The sequence below is a fragment of the Pseudorasbora parva genome, chromosome 11 (genome assembly GCF_024679245.1).
Source record: "Pseudorasbora parva isolate DD20220531a chromosome 11, ASM2467924v1, whole genome shotgun sequence".
Classification (NCBI taxonomy): Eukaryota; Metazoa; Chordata; class Actinopteri; order Cypriniformes; family Gobionidae; genus Pseudorasbora; species Pseudorasbora parva.
Genome location: NC_090182.1, coordinates 19,561,019 through 19,574,414, shown reverse-complemented (window position 1 = coordinate 19,574,414; position 13,396 = coordinate 19,561,019).

The window sequence follows — 13,396 nt, the reverse complement described above, 5'->3', positions numbered from 1 at the left end:
TAGATAGATAATCCAATAACAATACACATTAAAAAATAAATAAAAAATACCCCCCAGTTCAAACCAAATCTACAACAATCTTATTTCCCCCTCCACTCTAAGCTTGTTTAATTTAAAGGACAACTCCGGTGAGAAATGACCCTAGGGGTAATTAACAGATGGTTACTGAGTAGATCGTTCTCTGGGATGCGTTTTCATGAAAATCGAATATAAAGAGTTTTATCTCTAAAAACAGATTAGCTTATAAAGCTTGTCTATGGGGCAAAGGGTAAGTGAAATTAAATCATTAGTTAATACCACTAACACGGCTCAAAATAGGCTCACACTAACACGGTAGCATAATGAGGATCCCTACATGCAAACCGAAGCATTGAGAACTTTGTAAGTGTACAAACAGTTTAATAAAAAAATACTTTATAAAAGTTTTTTTTATCTTGGAAAACTTAAAAGAAATTAAGTTTGTGAAATCTAATTACATGGACATTTTTATTTTTATTTATTTATTTTCTCTGTTGCGTTCAGTGCTTTCTTCCGGAAACAACGGTCTATATGAGATTCCAAGTCACAGTTCATCACAGCGTTCGTGGTTTGACTTGTCGAGACTGTTTTCCAAGATGGCGCCTGTCCGTAATTGCGTAATGTACTGTGTTTATAAAGTATCTTCTTATTAAACTGTTTGTACACTTACAACGTTCTCAATCCTTCGGTTTGCATGTAGGGACCCTCATTTTGCTACCGTGTTAGTGTGAGGCTATTTTTAAACTTGTTAGTGGTATTAACTAGCGATTTAATTTCACTTACCCTTTGCCCTATAGACAAGTGTTTGTAAGCTAATCTGTTTTTAGAGATACAACTCTTTACATTTGATTTTCATGAAAATGCATCCCAGAGATCTACTCGGTAACCATCTGTTAATTACCCCTAGGTTCATTTCTCACCGGAGTTGTCCTTTAAAACATGTATGTACATCTTAAAGGGTTTGTTCACCCAAAAATGAAAATTCTGTCATTCATTACCCTGCCTCATGTCGCTCCAATCCCGTAAGACTTTCATTCATCTTCGGAAAACAAATTAAGATATTTCTGATGAAATCCGAGAGCTCTCTGACCCCTCCATCAGCTATTTAAAGAACACTTCCAAAGGCAGTAAAAACAATGTTAAAATAGTCCATGTGACTCCAGTGGGTCAACCTTATTTTAATGAAGCAACGCGAATACTTTTTGAGCACAAATCAAACTAACAAACTATATCAGTTTAATATTTATTTTATTTCTTTTTTTACCATCTGACCTTTGACCCTCTTGGCCTACTTGCACAGTAAACAGTAAACCCTAACACACGAATCTGCGGCTGCATCCGAGAACTGGAAAATGCTGCCTTCGGAGGACACATTTAAAGGTAGGAAGGCTTCAAGCCATGTCCGAACCCAATGTTAGATTCACTTCCTGTCTCCTGAGATACCTTCATCTGATCGATTTTTGAAGGCAGCATACATGTATCCTTCACTGCCTTTGATATCCCACAATCCTGTGCACTCCATTCTATGACAGTTGAGCTGAAAAAAAAGATGCGTTTGCTAGTCAGTTTGAGTTTGTAAATGTTTTTTTACCAACATTTTCCTCTTCTGATGTCATTTCTAGCAAGACATTTCTACTGTACTAATTAAATATTTGTTTAGTTCTCACCAAAGTTCTCTGTATTTTGCTTTAAGTAATTAAACTGTTACACTGGCTGAGAAGTCCGTCTGAGATCAGTTTCACAAGGTGCCTTTATTTTACAAACTCTTGCCTTAACAGTCAATGTCTGATAAAAGCAGCAAGGCAACGAATCAGCTGCCCAGGGAGAGTAGGCTTGGTTTACAGTTTTTCTCACCTCTCATCCACTAGATGGCATTCTAAGTATGTTTGAGGTCTTTTATGTCCATCAGAATCCACCTTTCTCATCAAAAGACATTAAACTTTAGATTCCGCGAGTGTCATGAAGAGCTTTTAATTAAATTAGCTAGATGCATTTTAATGTACCATACAAACAAACTATTTGTTTTCTATAGCCTACTTCTAGCTGTTTTTTGTGAGGGCTGTATTACAAAACAAATTACATGAATCATCTGAATTCTGAACAAACGACAACATGTACTGTCTATATGTCATTCTGAAGCTGTATGGCTTTCTTCTAAACACAAGATATTTTAAAGAATGTTGGTAACTAAACGGTTTTGGTGACCATTGATTTCTTTTGGATGTGGGGAACAATTTCTTAAAATGTGTTGTACGTTCCACTGAAGAAAGCAAGACATACATGTTTGGAACAACTTTTCACATATGCATTTTTGGTGTATGCTACAACTGTGGCTTACTTTTCAAGAACTGTTATGTTCAACTGGTTTGCTCCATTTCTATCTCTGTAGCTGTGCAATTTGATGTCACTGCAACCTCTTCATGAATCAAAAATGAGATTCTGTGGTGTGCAGAATCTCCTGGGGGGCTAACTGTTTCTTCTCCTCCTTCCCTTCCACATGATGCGGATTCCCAGAGCGTTCTGGCGCTGGATGAGAAACCTCACATAGGTCTCCAACCACCCCCGTGGCCCCCTGGCAGTCCTGCTCAGATATCTGGGATGAAGATGTCCTCAGCATCCACCCACTCTGGAGTCTGATGGTGGGAGGTGATTTAACAGTGCTTTGTAGCCATAGGAGAGTCTGGCTCATTTCCTCTCTGGTCTCATGCAGTTTTCTCCTCTTGCTTTTTGGATCGCCCAAAAGTTTGGAGCTTTGGAGTTTTACGACTCTCAGCAAGTGCTTGTATGGTTCAGCACCTTACAAACACGGTATAGTCGATTGTCTGGTGTTGTTACAATGGTGTTTAAACTGCTTTGCGGAGGTGTTTCAGTAACACACAAAGCTGCCTAGATACTCGTTGAAAGGAATTGTCTCCTCTTCAGACATAATTGATTAAAACTCTATCACAATACAAAAAGAAGATACTTGAAGGGGAACACAATCATTTAAGCTGTTTGAAGGCTTTTAAACCCTTGGGTTTGATTTCAGACTGATCCAAATTGTCACAGCATTGGTAAATATTGACAGAGTTCCCACCAAGACCACCTGAGAGAAGAAATGTATTGATGGCATGAGGTGGCATAAAATGATGTCTCCCATGATGTGTGAAGCGTTTATTTGTTTGAAGTTTATTTGTTATTGGTTTGAAGTGTGGAAAAACATCTAAGCATCACATTTCTCGGCTTGAGACACTAAGGGAACAGTCTAATCAGGTTAAGATATTTGAAGCGCAGATAAGAAAGACTTGAAGATTAAAATCTCTTAAGTGTGTGTCTCTGCATGTTTAAAAGTAAGGTCCAGCCAGACAGAAAATGCTCTAATCTAATGCACTGTTCATCATGTTAACAAACCTAAAACATAACATGTTGGATGCTTCTGTATGTGCTACATATACACTTTTGTTAAATTTAACTAATTAGGGCCTGAACACGGATGGTGTGAAGACTCTGTTGGAATTACTCAGCCTATTATTATTCTTCTCCCAAATGCTGTCACGTTTGTTTTCAAACCTCAAATAAAGATTCAAACGGTCATGAATCAGCGGAATGATTCATGATTTGGATTGCGTGTCAAACTGCCAAACTGCTGAAATCACGTGACATTGGAGATCCGAATCATGAATCAATCCGCTGATTCATAACCGTTTTAATCTTTATTTGAGGTCAATGCTGAATAATGTCGTAGTTTTTTCTATTTTTGGACCAAAATGTATTTTCGATGCTTCAAGAGATTCTAATTAACTAACTGATGTCACATATGGACTACTTTGATGATGTTTTTATGACTTCTGGACATGGACAATATAGTGTGAATACACTTAGATATGCTGTCGCACTAAATATAAAATATCTTAAACTGTGTTCTGAAGATGAATGGAGGTCTTACGGGTGTGGAACCACATTAGGGTGAGTCATTAAAGCTGCAGTCCGTAACTTTTTGTGCTCTAGCGGTTAATAAACAGAACTGCATGCGTCTCGCGGAAGAACATTGCAGCCGGAGCTAATTCTCTCTGTTTATGTCTATGGCGAGTCATGCAGGGGTGTGCTCCTCCACAGTGGTGCCTACCAGTCTGGCCTGAAATAGTCCCAATATAAACACTTATTATAAGTGTACCGTAATGATTCAGGGTAAGACAAAAACAGGGTTTGGAAAATTGATTCACGTTGTACATTTTTATTATATAATTGTTGTAAATCTTGAACACAAAAAAGGTTCAACAGCAGCTTTAATTACATAAATTTCATTTTTGGGTGAACTAATTTGTTTCCTCGATTTGCTGATTTTTCTTGCATGTTATGTGCCGGGTTCCATATTAATCAGATCAACATCATATTTGAACAGTCTAATCTAAAGCCCTTTGCGACGTTAAATTGCAAAGATCTTAAGGTTTTCCCTGGATGGCGTGTCCGTGACGACCTCACAAATTTCGATGTTTCACTATAAAATAGGAAGTTGTTGTAACTCGGGCATACAATGTTCGATCTGCCCCAAACGTTTTATTAGAGTCCTGGCCTGAAGACATTTACATGCCAATATTCAGTTACAGTCATAGTGCCACCTGTGGGCAACAAGAAAGGCCATGTTTAACACTGTAATTAACTCCTCATGTAAATTTAACCAGAACAACATCATGTTTGGTCAGTGTACTCTTGAAGCCTTTGTGATGTTAAATTGTGAAGATCTTGAGTTTTCGCTGAAGGGTCGTGTCCTTGACGGCCTGTCAAAATTTGATGCCATGACACAGTAAGCTTTGTAAGTCAGACATACAATGTCCGATCTGCCCCAAACTTCACATGTTTGATAAGAGTCCTGTGCTGCGTTCCAGTTCGTTTTAATCATGCACTTTACTTGCGAACTTCCATCCGTCTCGTTCACTCGGATGTCCGTCATTGCTTACGTTGCATGAGTGCCCACTACTAGTGGAAAGCTTGCAATGGACTGAAATGAAACGCCCTAAGCCCTTGATCACTTGGAATCCACTATGGAGTTGATTTATTATCATTTTTCTCCTTTACGAAATTGTTTAATGCAGCATTCTATATGTAAACGGATGTGTTTGGGTTGTTTTAAATGCTTTTAAAAATATCATAGAGTTGTTTGTGGTGGGGTAAATTAAACGTGATATGTGGTGACGTCACAATCGTGTTGCATTGCGGCATATGAAGCTACCTGAAGTGTACATATGAAGTAGTCTCGATCCCTCGGTCAAAATCGAGGGAGCAAGGGTCTGTCAATATAAACTTTCCTTGTCCACTTCATGAAAAGGAACGCACTTTAAAATGGCGGTGGGGATTCCCCCAAGGGGAAGTGCTTGGGGAAGTTCGCAAGTAAGTCTTAAAGTGGAGTGGAACGCAGCACTGGTCTGGCCTCTACATGCATATATTCAATTAGTCATATCGCCACCTGCTGTCGACAGGAAATGGCATGCTTGCTACACATTCAATCATGCAACATTTGGCTAAGTGCTAATGTATGCGATTTACGCCACAAAAAAGGAAGCTGTTGTAACTCAGGCATACAATGTCCGATCTTCCCCAAACTTCACTTGTGTGTGTGTGTGTGTTTTACTTCTGGTACTCAAGAGTCACTCTGATATAGTCTTAGCTTCACATGCTGGTCTAACTCTGTCCATCAGAAAGTAAAAGTATAACAGAGGAAAAAGGCAAATATTGAAAGAACCTTACTGAGCTTTACTCTCAACCCCAACAAACCCCATTTCGTGTCCTCCATTTTTCCTTCCCCTGTAACGATGATCTACCTCATGTTGAGAACCGCTTGCTGATAAGCCTTCCAGTTTGCCTTTCAACTTCTGATCCTCTTATTTTTTACCACAGTTTCTGAAGAAGAGCTCTCACTCACATTTAAACACTGTTCTTATCTTTAACTTCCATGTGTCCCCTTGTTTGCGGTATCTCTACCTCTTGCATTCTTGCTCCATCACTCATGTATACCCAATCACTCTTTCCTGATTAAAGAAAAAAGGAAGCACTCAACAAATGTGCATGAGTTAGTGCTGTGATTATGAACTCAAGAGCTTCCATGCGCTTGACCTGATAGCTGGCATAACTCAAGTGGGCCATTTTACTTTCTTTCTCCAGTTGACACTTCCATTATGAAAACTCATTATGACTGGTTTGTATAATGGGACTAAGTGCAGCATTTGGTGAATTTCAAGTGCTCTTCTGAGTGCTTCAATGAGAAGAGGGCCATCTGAACATGAATAGTAGTGAAAGGTGCAGGCACAGACATTAAAATTTGGTGTTCAGCATGAGGATCAGTCCTTTCTATAATAATTAGAGATCCCCCCCATCTCTGTGCATGTTATTTATAATGTTGAGGATGGTCTTTCTTCACAGAACCACTCATTCAACAATGAACAGTGAGTGTTTTAAATTAAATAAAGCTAAACAATCTCTTTTACAAAAAGACTCTGCTGCAGGGATAAAATGACAAAATAAGCGAAAAGCCTGAATCATGCAGTACAAAATGCATTTATCTTCAATTTATAGTCTATAAATAACATTACACCAGTAGATGGCACTGTTGGTCCACGTGGCTTTCTTAGCGTTCATAAAGTCTTCTAGACCTTTTTCAGGCCTACAGACACCGTGCACAACTGGATATTTCTATCAGTACGTAAAAAAGCAGAAACACAATACACAGACACTCACAGAACAAAAGAGGATATCCTCTATATTAATAGCTTTGTAGATCTCAAGCACTGAATGAACCTCAAGCCATCTATTATGAAGAGAAAAGAAAGATCAAGAATGACTCAATCTCATAAATAGTTGGTCATGTACACTGAAATGTAAAGTTATCTCCTGGTCAAAACCTTTACGTGTTTTGCCACCTTGAAAATTAAACATAGAAAGAAAACAAAGCAAGTCTTGACCCATCTACCAATCTCTGCTGCAGCCCATGGCTCACAGGAAAAACGGGTGTGTAGAAACACACTCTTCTGTTAAATGAAATGTCCATTGAGTGGTGCTTAAAGTATTTCAGATTTGTCAGATTTGCCAATGTTTTATTTCTTGGTTGTTTTGTGTATCGTGGGAGTTCATAAACGCCAATGAGTGATGCCAAAAAGTGTACACTATCTAGAAATCTAAGCCTAACCAGTAGAAGACTGAATAAATGCAAGACTAAATGAGAAGACAAAATAAATGCAATTGCTGAAGCATCCATGACATTTTATCTTGCAGTCTTTGTCTTTGATCTCTTTTACCATGACTTGAATGCTTCATTGCATATGGAATGCGGTACCGGGTAAACTACCAAGCAAGTTTCTGTGGTGAAAAAATGTAAATGTATTTGTTTACAAATACACAATGCACTGTGGTAAATGTGTTTTAAAGTGACAACATAAGAAATCACACAAAAAGGTAATTATTGATTGATAATCTGCTCCTGCAATCATAATCTGTGAAAAGGTTTTTGCCATTTTTTTGTGATTTCCTCTAGTGATCATTTCGGCTGGGAACTGCAGTGAGTTGTACGTAAACATTATATGCAATACTTTTTTTGGAGTTTTGTAAAAAGGTAGGTTGAGGCATGTTTTCCAATGAGGCCCATTTCTCTCTGCATAGCTGGTGCAGTACATGATATATGACGCAAAATACATGCATTTTCAGTGGCTGAATGGTTGTGCAGAGGTGCCTTTGGATTCAAGATCTAGGCATCACCTGGATGTCTTAAGGAGACCAGGTTTGCATATCCATCTTGAAAAGTAACGATAAACTTCTGCCAAAGATGTCTTAAGCAGCATTCTATGAACAAGACCGGTGGTTGATTTCTCTTCAAGGTTTAATTCACAGACAGTATCATTTAAATCTTATTCAATACTGCATTGGTTTCGTATTTTCTTTCACAGAACAAGATTGTAGCTTCAAATGAAGTGCAAAATAGGTCCATATTTGCAATTTATAGAACATAGCTAAAACTGCTTTCAAAAAGAACAGGTAGACAAAAGCTGCACGGGATACAAAGATTACCTATCAACAAATCGATTGCTGAGCAATTTCTTGTGTGAGCATTGACAAAGACGTTTGTTTATCGCCATTGCTCATAGGTTAACATCTGTCTATTCTCTGGATGCAATAATGATAGTTTTCCAAAGGTTGATTCACAAGACTGGATACTGACCTTGTCAGATGATGGCTCACAGAAATGGCTGCCCAAGCTTAAGTGGAATATAACCGGAACCGTTCCGTTCCATTCTTAAAACCCACATATCTTTTTTTCTCTGAGAGCGCCATACCACATTATGTGTTTTACTATTGGGGATGGTTGTAAAAACCAACTGGGAACAAATAAGCTTAACCAAGGTTTTATAACAGTTTAAGGATGGCTTAGCACACAATGAAGGAGATGGTGATAACAACAACAACAACAACAACAGTCTTTTATCCAATAACAGCAAACAGAGCAACACGTTCACATGGTAATGCGTATCAATAGTATGAGTGTACAATCTCATGGAATGTGTACGCCAAAATGAGTTATGGCGTGCATATGCTACACAGTTTTTCACGTGCATATGATACGCACTTTATGGCGTGCATATGACACGCTCTTGGGTAGGTTGGGGGTGGTGGGGTTGGTGGTTTGTACCTATAATAAGGCATAAAATGCGTATCATATTGACGTGAAAAACCGCGTACCATATGCACGCCACAACATATGAAAATCATTTTGGCGTATACATTCCACAAGATTGCACACTCATACTATTTACACACCTTTTCGTGAGACAAGAAAGACACCATTCACACAAACAATAACCAACCAGGAAGTGAACAGAATGGACTATAAATACACAAACTGGTTAATGAGGACACTAAACTGAAACGGCTGACAAGACTTAACTAATTATAACTATGGTGACTAATGAGAACTCATGCAGAAAAGACAGAACTGAACTAAACTGAACCTACATATGAAAGATATAGTTTAGGCCAAGTAAATAATAAATAGCCTAAGCAATAAGTGAATACTAACTGGGTGTTGATATTGTCATATCAACTTAATTCTGTATCAACTGACTGCATGCTGTAGTAATAGTCTGTAGATGTAGTATGATAAAGCCTATCAAAATGTCAAATGTGGAATACATAGGCTGGCAGCTGACAACTGCAGAGGCAAGGAAACAAAATGAAACATGTAAAAGAAACTTAAATGAGTTACCATCCGTCTGCCTGACAGCCACAACAGGAAATAATTTGGGATCAGAGCCACATATTAATTCATAGGAACAAACATTCACATTCAAAGATACACACACAATTATGGCATGCTAAATAGCCTATCAGAAGAGAATGTTTTGTTTACTGGTGTCTGAATGCATCCACATACAATTGCATGCAGTGAACAAAACAACCATGGGGAACGGAATCAATACAATGTTTTTGGGGCAAAAAAGGGCTTCTGTTAAAGTGAGCTTGTAACCTAAAGGTCACATGAAGAGTTGCTGATCCCCTTTCACAGTTGAGCCCACTTAACCCCAAGCTGCTCTGGGGGGACTGTCCTTGCTTTAAAAATGCTTTGGATAGAAAGCATCTCCTAAATGTCAAATAAACATATTGAGCACAAATCCCCAGTGCATAAAATCATCAGTAGGATGCCAGTTTGTGTTCATCAAACAAACAGTCCTATCTCCTCTATAAATCTCTTAGTCTGTTTAATGCTTTGTCTGTGAGTGGTTGGAATTTTTCTTTCAGGAAGGAAAGAACCAACTAAAGGCTGTTCACACCACATATGATTAATAAATATAACATTTTAATCCAATTCTATAAGAAGAGAAAAGGTACAAGATTTGAGAGGCCATGCTATATTGTGAATAGAGTCATGGCTGAATGCTGTTGTTAGGCACAACTTCATTCAATAAATAATAAACAGTTAAAGCCACAATGTCATTTTTCGCTGCTAAAGGTTGCTTATTCAAAACAAAGACATAGCTTGATGATGCCTTGACTTTGCAGAGCTTTTATTATGCCGCAGATGCTTTTCTTTTTCCGGTCATGCGCATTTTGGGTAACAGCGCTATTTTATCATATTAGAGTGTTGAAAGTTATTTATAATGCTACACTGTAAAAAATAAAAACGGAAAATGTACTGGTAATTTTCTGACAGTAAATTATCCAGTAATTTTATGGAAATTTTTGTTAACCCTTAAAGCATAAACTAATGCAATGTGTAATTCAAATTACAGGTAAAACACCTGTAAAAAACCCAACACGATCTCATGGTAATGCGTATAAATAGTACGAGTGTGAAATCTCGCAGAATGGATACGCCAAAATGAATTTTGCCGTGCAAATGCTACGCAGTTTTTTGCGTGCATATGATACGCACTGTATGGCGTGCATATGACACGCTTTTGGATAGGATAAGGGTGGTGGGGTGGGGGTATTGTATGTATAATACGCTATAAAGTGTGTATCATATATACATGGGCAAAACCGCGTATCATATGCACGCCAAAACTCAGTTTGGCGTATACATTCCACGAGATTGCACACTCGTATTATTTATACGAATTTTCATGAGATCAGGCTAAAAAAAAACTATGGAAAATTCCTTCATATTTATACAGTACATTGTGACCTATTTTTACAGACTTATTTTACAGTGTACTCCATGTGTACTCCATCGCCGGCTACAATGAGACACTTGTTGCTCACTGCATTAAGTTGGTAAAACATACTCGCTGTAAATTTAAAAAAAAAGAGATTTAAACAATAAGACTAACTGTGTTGCGCTATATAACAATGATTCGTTTTCTGTCTATAAATGTATCCAAACAGTTGCTCACCTGTCTAATAAAACACATAATTAAAGCATCTTTGGTGTTTCAATGGTTTCTACAAAATAAAAACGTAAATCGAGGTTACACGGGTGTGATGCCATTGACACACAGACACCATGTGGTTAAAATGGCTTATTTCTCTGGATTTAAACATTCTTGGAAACATTTGGCATAAAAGTACACAGGTCAACAAAGTTTTTTGTTGTTGATATTTTAATACAAAAATCTTATATTGTGGTTTTAAAACACATAACACAACAGTTTTGACAGTTGATTGAGTGTATATGTTGCTGGTTGTTGCACAGTAATCTGTTCAGTCAAATAGTCATAAATAAAATGCGGCTATTGACCAATCAGCATCAAGGATGCTTTCCATTTTATAATTATCTTTATAAACTATCATCATTAATCAAATCACTTAGTGATTTCTAAAATACCATTACATTCAGTTCTGTCATTACTATACTTGTGTTGTTAGGAGATGTGCAATTGTTAGCTGTGCTGTGGCTTTGTTTGAAACTCTTTCCGCTGATGAGCCAAAAACAATTATCAAAGTATAAGCTGCTCAATATGAACTCTTTTTTTATTTAATTGATCTGTAAAAGCAATCTCACATTAATTGTTCAAAGGAAAACAAACAGAACCAAGAGTTACAACAACAAGGAAGAAATAGTTAAATAAATAAAACTAATACTTTCAAGAGGTGAGAGAGATTTTTGTTTCTTTTGATATTTACACTTGTATGTTGGTGGGGAGGAACTCAGATTCAAGAGAGTAATTGGTTTTAATCATGAGATGCACAAGCTAAAGACAAGGACAGGAGCCAGAATCAAGACTATTCTTCCACACTCTGAAGAGGCACCAATCAGTCTGCTCTCTAAAATACACACACACACACACACACACACACACACACACACACACACACACGCACGCACACGCGTAATCACGTACACGCACGAGCACACTCCTTTTTCGCTTCTCATTTGTATCATCAGCTTAATGACTGGATTGGGCAGTTTGCCTGAATCACTCTCAAGCTCAGGCCAGAGTGCCGGTGGCTTTATTAACTTGGTCTGTTTCCAGGCTTCCCATTACCAAGTCCGGCTGTAATTCCCATCCCATTCTGCCTTTCCGCTCTGCATCATTTCACCCGACATCACCCTATCCACTCGCATGGCCTATTCTCACACCCCTCCATTCCAAAAATTAAATTTACCCTGCGGAGAGAGAGATAGAGAAAGAGAGAGAGAGTGTGTGTGCGAGAGAAAGACATATTTTAAATGTGCAGTATATATTTCTGTATGGCGCAGTGAGACATGCCTTTTTTCTCCAGCAGTTAGAGTCTCACTTTGTCTGTGTTTCTACTGAGAAAATTCAATTAATCTAAAAGTACAGTGAACACACACTCAGCCCCAGACAGTTTGAAAGTTATACACATGTAATGCTTCTTTCTGTAAGTAGACACAAAAAGTTATTTTACTTGTCCTCTGTGGAAAGGCTTTGCTTATGGTTTTATCAGTTTCCTCGGGCTAAAAGTGATGCAGCACATACTAATTTTTTTTATTATGTTTTTTAATTTTTTAATTTTTATTATTTAAGCAGATACTGCCACTTAATGATAGGAATGACAGTAGTACCAGATTATTTGATTGGACAAATAATACTCAAAGATAAACAGTTAATACTGAAAGATAAACAGTGCAAAACACCCTCAGAACTTCACCCTCCCAGGTCTTTGATAATTAAATCCATAACAAAAATAACTATATAAATTACAAATATAAAACATATGCCAGTATTCAGAGAAACAAAAAAGAATGCACAACTGTTTAAACGTTTAGGGTCTTTTTTATGTTATTGTAAGAAGTATCTTTTGCTCAGCAAGGCTGCATTTAATTAATTGATCAAAAACAATTGAAAAGAAACCATATATATATATATATATATATATATATATATATATATATATATAGAGAGAGAGAGAGAGAGAGAGAGAGAGAGAGAGAGAGAGAGAGAGAGAGAGAGAGAGAGAGAGAGAGAGAGAGAGAGAGAGAGAGAGAGATTCTTATAATCCTGTTTAAAAGAAAGTTTGGTAACACTATAGGGTCCAGTTCTCGCTATTAACTAGTTGCTAATCAGCATGCATATTAGGACATTAACGGTCTACAACAGGAAGAACACGCAGTATATGTAGGAGAAAACAATGAACTAAATAAGACACAGGTGATTATTAGTAACCAAAGGAACTAACTGGGATATGATCAGAAACCAAAAAATAAACGGCAGGGAAACAAAGGTAAACACAACAGAATATCAAAATAAGAGCCCGGGGACTGTGACATGCCTTATTCTGCATGACAATATTCTACATGCCTTTATCATAGTCGATGCCTAAACTAAAATACATTGCTAACTATTTAAGAGCAGTAATTTTTATTTATCTCTTTTTATTATTTTATTTACTCTCAAGCAGAGTTTTGTGAAGCAAAAATCATAGGTAATAGTCAGTTATATTAAGAATTGGACCA